This window comes from Delphinapterus leucas, chromosome 6 (genome assembly GCF_059928025.1).
Source record: "Delphinapterus leucas isolate spDelLeu-1000000601 "Yukka" chromosome 6, BTC_Dleu_Yukka2, whole genome shotgun sequence".
NCBI classification, from domain to species: Eukaryota; Metazoa; Chordata; class Mammalia; order Artiodactyla; family Monodontidae; genus Delphinapterus; species Delphinapterus leucas.
The window spans coordinates 74,100,228-74,111,391 of record NC_143134.1 but is presented as its reverse complement, the minus strand read 5'-3'; positions in this window follow the sequence as shown (position 1 = coordinate 74,111,391).

Genomic DNA, 11,164 nt, shown 5'->3' with positions numbered 1-11,164 from the left:
CTTACCATGCCTCAGTCAGTGACTAAGGGTACCTCGTGTTAGAGCTAAAATTAAACTTTTTTAGATTAAATCACAGAGATTTGGAGGTTGGTTATTACTGTGGTATGACCTGTATCTATTGATTAATATGCCACAGTTTGGGTTTATGAACGCAGCTCTTCCAGCTCAGGGTTTCTCAACCTCAGCACAATTGATGCTTGGGGTTGGATGGTGTATTGTGGGGGTTATTCTGTGTACTGTAGGGTGTTGAGCAGCACCCCTGGCACCCCGTCCCCAGCCGTGACAATCCAAAATGCCCCCAGACAGTGTGACTCCACTTTCGGGAGGTACCTAGTCAGATACATAGAGACAGACAGTAGAATGGTGGTTGTCAGGGGCTGGAGGGAGGAAGGCATGGGGAGTCATCATTTAATGGGTACAGAGTTCCAGTTTTACAAGATGAAAAGAGCGCTGGAGCTGGATGGTGTGGCTTTAACCACAACAGTGTGAATGTACTTAAAGCCACTCAACTGTACACTTAAAAATGGTACCTTTATGTGTGTTTTGCCACAATTTTTTTAAAATGGAGGGAAAAAAATGTCTCCGGATATTGCCACATGTCCCCTTGAGGGCAAAATCACCCCTGGTTGAGAACCACTGTTCTAGCTGCAGGGGCGCCTCATTGAAATGTCTGTGTGAAAACGCAGGGCTAGGGCTCGACTTGGTTTTACACCATAATGGGTTAGAATTTCAGCCCTCCTCAACTGGCTTTTATCTGCTCTGATTTTCAGCCAGGATCTCCACAACAATTAAATAGTTTGATCCAGAAAAGGCTCCTCCCTATAGACCCAAAAGTGATGTGAAAGAAATAAGCCCTGTGAAAACTCTTACACTGTTTTAAGCTTTCCCCTCCGTTTGATAAATCCTAGGGATTTTATTTGGACTAATTCTTCCTAAAACCTACTGGTTCCTCACGCAGGCTCTAAGGTTAAAGGGCAAAGGGACATCGAAGCAAAAGAATGGGGAGACTGGAGGGCCTCCCCAGCAGGTGTGTGACTGTCATTCGGAAGTGCTCATGGGTTTCCCTTCTCGAGTTCACCTTGAGCAGTAGTCCTCACGTCTGAGAATAAACTAAGGCCAACACAGGGGTCCAAATGGTGATTGGCTCTGCTCTCCGTGAACTGAATTCCATCTGACACTGAAGCAGCAGAGGGCTTCTTATGTCCACCCGCACTGCCACCACCCTGCCTGATTACCATGGAGAATCCTCTTTGTATCTCAGCACTGGGACTTCATTCTTACCCCTCCATCCTTTTCCATAATGACTCCCCCCACATTGCTACAGTCTAGAGCCATGACATAGAGGGCAACCTCAGTGCCGGGCGAAGACTTCATGTCAAAGTCAGGCGTGGGCACCCTTGATGGCAGGGCTTCTCTCTCCGGCCCTCAAGGACATTGTCCAGGTTGACACTGAAACTGCTCCCCCAAAGCTCTCTAATAGACATGCACAGATTACCCTCCTCTTCTTGGTTCCCATGGCCAGAATCCTTAACTAATCCTCTACCCACAAAGTAGGGCTAGTTTCACAAGCTGTTGTTTCAGCTGCTTACTTCGACATCTGCTCCTCATTTGCTTACTGAACACCTCCTACACGCACGGAGCCACAGCGTCACGCTGCGTCCCGCTCAGCTTTTTGCCCCCTCCATCCTCGAACACATCTGCATCTGCACACACCTGCCCCACTTGCTCCCACCCCAGGGCTGCACACCATTGATCCATCCCCTCAGGGGCTTGCACCATCAACTCCTTGCTCTCAGTCCAGAATCTAACCTTCCCATCCCCAGGGCACCTTCATTTATTCAACACAGGTACATGTTTAAGCCTCTCTCATCTTGGAAAAAAAAAACATCCTCCCTTTATCGCCATCTCTCTCTCTCCAGCTTTTTTTTAAATTGTTTTATTTCATTCATTTTATTAAAAATATTGAAGCAATCATAGCAAAGTGTAAACTATCAATAAAGTAGTAATCGAATTTTTTCATTTCTCAAAATAAAAGAAAAAACTTTCATTAAGAATGCTTCAACATGCCGTTCCTAGCTATATTACATCATTTTTATAGGGAAAACCCATAAAATTCATTTCTTCATTACTTCCATGGAATACAAAAGTCCCAAAGGACTTTGTCTAAGTTCATGCTAAACATCAGAGAAACAGTTCCCTCTCTAGCTTCTGAAAGCAGAGTCTGTAATATTCTTTGCTACTCATTTACCCCTGTACTGAGTTGATCAGTGTTCCCCAAAAAATTCATGTCCTTCCCAGGAACCTCAGAATGTGATCTCAGTTGGAAATAGGGTTGTTACAGATTTAATTAGTTAAGTAAAGGATCCAGTGTGACCAGTGTCTTTATGAGAAGAGTCGTCACAGACAGCACACAGGGAGAAAGTTGCACGACAGTGGAGGCACAGATTGGGGTGATGTGCCCCCAAGCCAAGGAAGGCCAAGGGTTGCGGGCAGCACTGAAAGCTAAGAGAACGGCATGGAACAGATCCTTTCTCAGAGCCTTCAGAGAGAGCACAGCCCTTCTGACACCTTGACTTCAGACTTCTAGCCTCCAGAACTAGAGAAGATAAATGTCTGCTGTTTTAAGCCACTCAGTTTGAGGCACTTTGTTAATGGCAGTCCTAGGAAACGAAGACACCCCTTAAGTCACCGTGGTTTTCCTTCTGGCTTCAGGATTCTTCTGCACGTGACCTGCTAGGGCCAAATCCAGTCTTCGTTGTATGTGACCTTCCTGGACTCAGGCTACTCATTTATCCCCTGCCATTGCTCTTCCGCATCTGGCCCTTGGCTCTCCCGCTGCATCCTTCTCAGCCCCTCGCTGCCTCCTACTCGCTGACGAGGGGCATCCCTGGGTTCACCCCTCTCTCTTCCACTCACCCCCTGTTGTGATCTCATCCAAATGCCAGCTCTCCTCCCGCCTACAAGCTGAGGACGCTGCACCCCTGCCTGCCAAACCGCTCTCCTGAGTTCTAGCTTTTAATTTCCTACTGCCTCCTGGACATTTCCACCTGGCACTTGTACACGCACCTCAAATACTACACAGCTAAGATGGAAGTCATCGTCTAGAACTCCCTTCTCAAACAAGCCTGTTTCTTCTCCTCCAATGTGTCCACGCAGGGGCACAGGTCGGACATCAGACGTCTTCCTGGACCCCTACTGCACCCTTCACTGTGGTCATCAAGGCCAAAGGATGTTGCCCGTGAGGGTTTGGGGACTCCATGCCCTCTGTCCATCCCTGCCGCTGCTTCGGCTCTAGCTCAGACTGTCACCATCTCTGTGACCAAATCCCCCTTTAAGGCTGCTCACCGGAACTGCTTTCTTATGCCACCTTGAGGTAAGTCACTTCCCTGGTCAAATGCTTCAGAGGCTCCTGGTTACCTGCAGGACAATGCCTTCAGCACACCTCGGCTTGGAAAAATAAGGCTTCTTAGCGCTTGGCTCTCAGAAGTTTAGAGTGAAAGGACTCTAGATTCAATTCCAAAATGCACCATGTGCTTGCTGTGTGGCCTTGGGCAAGGTATTTAACCTCTTTGTGCCTCAGATTAGATCTCTCATCTGTAAAATGGGTATAATAATAGTACCTATCTCATTGCGTTGTCGTAAAGATTAAATGAGTTATGCTTTAAGTGCCAGAACTGTTTCCAGCACGTGGGAAGTGAGCACTGAACATTAACTGCCGTTGCTATGGAAACTGCGTTCTTCCTCCTTTCCTCCCAGCTCCTCATGTACCTTGTTCTCCAGCCAATCAGAATCACTCCCTCATCAGTTCCTCTGTCAGAGCACAGATCATACTCAATCATAACAAACTGTCTCCTGCCTCTCGGTTAAGTCCTCAGGCAAGGCCTGTGCCTTATTGATCTTGGCAATGCCAGCACCAGGCATAAAGCAGCTCGATAAAAGCTGTAGAATTAAGTAATGAGTAGTACAAGGCGGAGTAGAGGTGCAGTACACATATGTCCTAGGCCTCCTGGGATGGTCCAATTTAGGCGATGGTCCTGACATAATTATTAAAGCACCCCCTTTAACGCTTAACAGTGTCTCCACATGCATAATAAATTATAAAGTCATTCTAGGTATTAGAGCTGAGATTCTCTATCTGACCCAATACTCCCTTTGTCTAACGACTATTCTGGAATGCCCCACGTACTATCCTTAAATAAAATTGATAGATAATAGAATCTGAATAGAATTTCCAAATAATTGATGCAATGCCCTAGATAGCAGGTAAAGAAGACTTAAAATGAAAGTAGCTTAAAATAAAATTATATGTATTTTGATGTAATGTAATGATATATGTAATGATATAATTTTATATGTATTTATAAAGTACATACAAATATGTATTTATAAAATACATAAATAAATATGTATTTTATACATATAAATATGTATTTTATTTATACATATTTGGGTAAATGACTTGCTTCTGGCCAAGACAGTAACAGAGACCAAAATTACCCTCCCACCTCAAAAAACTAAAAAACTGGACAAAAGGCATGAAACAATGGTCTTCAAGACACTGGAATTAAGCAACAAAGGACACTAATCCCCCAGATTCAGTAAACAAATGAGGTGAGCTCTTCCATTGTCCCCGTTTACTGCCTTGTGGGGCTCCCTGGCCACAGCACAGGGAGGGGGATGCAGACAGAGCCCAGGGGTCTCCCTGAGGGCGGAGGGCAGAACTGGGGATCTGGGAAGGCCAAGGTGGCTAGAATTCACAGAGCAGGGTACTGTGGAGAAGAGCGCTGCACAGAACTGCAGGGAACACTCATCTCCCTGTGTACCTAGCAGAGTACTGACTAGAGCATCCATGGGAGAAAACTACCTGAAACTGGAGAAAGAATGACCCATGAGGGAAAAGCACTGGGTGCTCACATGCGGCCATGAAGAGTGCCTGGTGCCATCAGTTAGAGTAGGAAACCTCAATTCATGAGGCAAGAGTAGAGGATGCAGATGGGTTTTGCCTCAGTAGGGGGCAAACAAGCCCTAGACTAAATGCTGTTCTTACCACCTAATAAAGCCAGATCTGAAAGGATCACACCCTTTCCAAGTAGCTTAACGCTGTGACAGAACAAAGCTTAAGAATATTTATAGGAATACACATTTATCACATACCCAACAAGGTAAAATTCACGATGTCTGTTATCCAATCAAAAATTCTCAGGGCTGTGAAGAGGCAAGAAACTATGACACACAAAGATCAATCAAAACCAATCCAGAAATGATACAAATGATACAATTAGTATACAAATATATTTGAACAGTTACTGTAACTGGATTCTATATGTTCTAGAAGCTAAAGATTTAGCATTTTAACCAGAGAAATGGAAGATATAGGAAAAGACTCAAATTGACTTCTAAAGATGAAGAATATAATGTATGAGATTTTAAAAAATACACTGGATGGGATTAATAGCGGATTAGACACTGCAGAACAAAAGACAGGTAAATTTTAAAACACAGCAACAGAAATTACCCAAAATGAAACAGAGAGAAAAAAATACTAAAATAAATTAACAGAGCAGCAGTGAGCTGTGGACAACTTTAAGTAGCCTAATATATGTGTATCTGGAATCTCTGGGGGGGAGAAGGGACAGAAAGAATAGTTACAGAAATAAAGGTTAATAATTGTCCAAATGCTCAGGTAAGACCGTGAACTAGTTACACGCTTACGTTTAAACACGTAGATTACCATGACAGCAACAGCTACAAATGCAGACCATTGCAGAAGGTGATTCAAACTCAAATACCATGAATGGTTTTTTGCCTTGGGTGGGACCCTCCGGTATATTTCAGGATGTTCATCAACCCTAAACCTCACCCGAAAAAATGTCAGTAATGCCTCCCAATCACTGCACCCAAAACACAAGAATCCCTCCCTAGAGTGAGGTGCCACTTCTCTGAGGGCCATTGGGCTACAGTAGACAAGGACCAGCAAACTATGGGCTGCATTTGTATGGCCTGTGAGCTAAGAATGATTTCACATTTTTTAAAGATTGTGAAGAGAAGGAGAAGTACGAACAATAGTAGAAGGAGGAAGAGATGAAATAAAGGGAAAGAGACAGATTATAAGTGGCCCAAGAAGCCAAATATAAGATTTTGCTGACCCCTGGTCTAGACTCCAGAGGGAAAAGGACATCACATGGCCCATTCCTGCAAGGCGTTTATAACCTAATGGGGAACGCATCTGTTAGGATTCAATCCAAGAAGCAGAACCATGATAAGCAATATGCAATAAGGGATTTAGTACAAGGATTAGACTTTGTGCAACTGTGGGAGCTGGTGAAGAAGCCCATAGCAGGCTGATGCCTTCGTGCCTGGTGAAGGCCGGAGGTCACTGCAGGTAGACAATGCATCCATCTGGAAGAAAAGCTACACGCGATGTTGGGGAAAGCAAGGACAAACGGGAACCCCCCAGAGCCAACTGCAACCGATGCAGACAAACTAGAATCTGCGTCTGTCTCTCTACATGTGCTAATTCTATTTTTTTTTTTTTTTTTTTTGCGGTACGCGGGCCTCTCACTGTTGTGGCCTCTCCCGTTGCGAGGCATAGGCTCCGGACGCGCAGGCTCAGCGGCCATGGCTCACGGGCCCAGCCGCTCCGCGGCATGTGGGATCTTCCCGGACTGGGTCACGAACCCGCGTCCGCTGCATCGGCAGGCGGACTCTCAACCACTGCACCACCAGGGAAGCCCGCTATTTCTAATTTTTAACGTGTTGTGGTGACGCCGTGTTATTATGTGGGGCTTCATTGACAGGCAAGAGCATTTCTCGTTGTAAACAAGGAGAGTTTGCCCAAAGGCTATGTACTTCACTATGCTGGTCCTTGGGAAGCAATGGTGTACATGCTTGTCCCTCACACCAGAAGGCTGAGCTAAGCTAGCAGGAGACCTACGCTGGGAACCTTCTAGCAGGAAAGAAACCGCATGCCTTGTACATCACCCATATGAGGCAGGAACTACAGGACGCCCACCATGTAAAGACTGACCAGGACTCAAGAAAGAGGGTATCAGGGAAGGTTCCACCGATACTTAGGGACACATTACAGTTATTATCATCACTAAATAATAGCTGACATTTATAGGGCATTTAGCCCGTGCCAGGCTAACCATTCACATGCATTATTTCATGTAATCTTTACAATGAAATCTATAATTATCACCATTGGATAGATGGGGAAATCGAGACTTTGAGAGGTTGTTTGTCCAAGATTGCAGCATTAGTAAGAGACAGAGCTGGAATGCAAACCAACACACTTTTCATCCAGAGACCCAATTCCTCACTACCATCTATCCTTGGAAACTGGGCTAGTCCCTGAGAAAACTTGAGTCTAAGTTTTATTTTAACAAACAGAAGCTGTTTCCCTACAGTAGGTACTTTTTTTAAATTGGGGTATAGTTGCTTTACAATGTTGTGTAGGTTCTGCTGTACAATGAAGTGGATCAGCTATATGTGTACATATATCCCCTCCCTCTGGGACCTCCCTCCCACCCCACCCTCATCCCACCCATCTAGGTCATCACAGAGCACCGAACTGAGCTCCCTGTGCTATACAGCAGGTTCCCACTAGCTATCTATTTCATACATGGGGGTGTATATATGTCAATACCAATCTCCCAATTCATCCCACCTGCCACCGCCCGTGTCCACAAGTCCATTCTCTCCCTACAGTAGGTGTTTAAATGGTTTTAGTAAACATGGGAAATCTACTCCAGGATTAAAGTTTCAAAGCTATTGAATATAAAATATATACATATATTTGTATATGTCATATACAGATATGATATGTGATATCATATTAATTAAGTGCTGAATGCTGTGAATCTGGAAATTCAGACAAACAAGAAACACCTAACAGCATCATATAAAACACCAGCTGCTTACCAAACAGGTGTTGAATGGTTAAGAATGTGACCTATTCACAGGGATATCGGCTGGGTGCTTTGTGACCGCCTGGAGGGGTGGGATAGGGAGGGTGGGAGGGAGGGAGACGCAAGAGGGAGGAGATATGGGGATGTATGTATATGTATAACTGATTCACTTTGTTATAAAGCAGAAACTAACACACCATTGTAAAGCAATTATACCCCAATAAAGATGTTAAAAAAAAAAAAGAATGTGACCTATTAATTAAGGTATTAGAATATCCAAATCTAGTTTTACCTAAAATCTCTATTTGTTCTAGGCAAATAATACTTTTTGAACAACTATAATTTGAATAATATTTACATCAATCTAAACTTAAAGCAGAGCCCAATATATGTACCACCCTTTTACCCACATCAATATTATAGATACAATAGATTCAAATTAATTTCACGTGTAGTTTTGAAAACGTGCTGGGAATTGTTTGAGATACAAAGATGACTAGAATTTGGTCTCTACCTACATAGGATTCCAGAGATTGGGGGACACAGAAACTTCTGCAAAGAACTGCAGAATGAGACAAATGGTAATAAAAGCCCAATGTACAATGGAAGAATGGAAATGGAAATTGAATTTAGTACGCATACTCATTAAAAAAATAAGGAGCCCCCAAAGTCGGCTACTTTTAATTTTTATTAAACATAGTTCTTACATTAAAGTGAATTTTTTTCTGTTCAGTCTAATTTCTTTCATATCCTAAGTCTGTGCAATTTAGCGTTATCCTAAAATGAATTTTCTTCTCATGAGCACATTTATGAGATTTAATGTTACCACTTTTCATTCTAAAATACGTAACAATATAAAACATAATTTTTTTTTTTTTTTTTTTTGGCCATGCGGTATGCAGGATTTTAGTTCCCCGACCGGGGTTTGACCAGGCATCAAACCCGTGCCCCCTGCATTGGGACCACAGAGTCTTAACCACTGGAGCACCATGGAAGTTCCTAAAACATAAAATTTTGAAACATAAAATGTCTTTGGAACTTCATCTAATATTTTAAAGGTGTAAAGAGCTTCATTCATGCCAAAATAAGACTAGATTTAAATTTTTAGATGAAGTATTTGATTGGTAATTTTATATTTCTATAGATACATGGGAAATAATCTCATTTTTAAAGTTGTAAGAAAATGTGATCTCTACATTTAGGAAAAAATTACAAAGCTTTCCCAGATCCATGCTTACCCTAATAATATAATATTTTCTCAACAGCTGACTCTTAAAGGTATCTTAACTAAGCCCTGCCCCTCTACAAACAATATTATTATCAATATTTGCTAGTATTCAAAAGTCTAAATAAATTATCCCCGGTAATATCTTTAAATATCATAAAAATATTGCTTGTAACCACAAGATCAAGAAAGTCAAATTCTTCCACCTAGAGGGGTGGGATACCGAGGGTGGGAGGGAGACACAAGAGGGAGGAGATATGGGGATGTAGGTATATGTATGGCTGATTCACTTTGTTATAGATATAGTTATATAACACACCATTGTAAAGCAATTATACTCCAATAAAGATGTTAAAAAAAAGTCAAATTCTTGAAGATAGTCCAGTTTCTTCAACAAAAACAAAAATACAATTTTAAAAAGAGGATTGATGAAACCTAAGAGACTATAAGAGACTATATCAGCCAAATATAATGTGTACCCCTTATTTTCATCTTAATTCAAACAAGCCAACTAATCAAAAACAGTTTTGAGAGAATTGAGGATATTTAAGTATAGCCTGGATAACTTGATCCTATTAATGAATTACTTAGGCGTGGTGATTACTTAGGTATGGTGATATTGTGGTTACATCAATGGAATTCTTATCTTTTAGAGAAATGTTCAAAAATATTTGTGGATGGAATGATAAGATATCTGGGATTTGATTCAAAATAATCCAGTGGGAGAGGACTGTCAGAGGGTAAAGATGAAACAAGATTGGCCTAACCAAGGGGTACACAGAGGTTAATTATATTAATCTCTTTACCTGTATATATGTTTGGAAGTTTCCATTATAGTAAACTTTTTAATAAAGGAAAAAATAATCATTGCTTGAAATATAGCACAATATCTCTTATACAACAGATACCTTGAATAACATAATAATATAGTCACCGTAATTTTAAGAACAAATGGTCGTAAGCATGGCTTTGAATACAAACATAGCTATAGGTATCAAAATGACAGTACCTGAAGAAAAGGAATTCTCTCATGCTTAATTTAATCTCATTGTTCTCTTTGCCTGGAATTGGGAATAGAAACTGCTTCGCTGGCTGAATAAATCATAACTGTCCCCAAATAGTCTTCATTACTGATTTCAATAAGCATACCCCTGCATTCTAAGGACAAACAAGTAAAGGAAGTTTATAACCAAGTACTTCTTTTATAAGCATTCATTTTAACATATAAATCTTGATTATGTTAAGGTAGCTGAGCAGCAGGAAACCGGTGTTAAACTGATTTTCAGACTGGGTCTTCAAAACCTTTTTCTTTTCCGTCACCTAATTTTCCTGGGTTTTTATTGGGGGGGGCAAATTTTGGTATTAATCGATAAAACCTATTTAAGTTCTTTGCACCTAGTGATGTATATGACATCAATGAATGTTTAAACCAGAGAATAATTTCAGTGCTGATATGAAAATTAGGCCATTAAGACTAACCAATTTTTGTAGAAATTACAAGAAGGTGACATTAGCAATTAGAGTAGGATTACAGTTTAGACTGGAATAATATGTTAACGTGGGAAGACATTTCTGAACATTCTTACTAAGTGCTGGGGGGAATGAGAGCTAGGGGTTCCCCACACAATAAAATGTGAAGGACGGGTGCAAATTCTTAGAAAACAAAATTTGCTCTACCTCCCTCCCCCAGCCTTAGTTAAATCTTATCATCGTTTTGATTCTATTTATCCTAGCGTCTGCTGTGTCTCTAGATTTTCTGCTGTCTGTTATGGCATCCAAGTCAAAATGAAAGACAGGGGGTGTCCAGTTTAGGCAGACAGGAGATGAGAGAGGTTCCTGAATCACTGGCTACACTCCACTGAATACACAAGAACCATACAGCCGATGTACGCAGGAACAGGGCCAAAGTCGTGTTACCGCGGTGCCAGATCGCACCTGCGCGGGGCGTGCAAGCCACCGACAAGCGCCCAGGCTTGCAGCCTTCGACCACCTCGGGGGACTCCAGTCCGCCCGACCCACAGACGCCCTC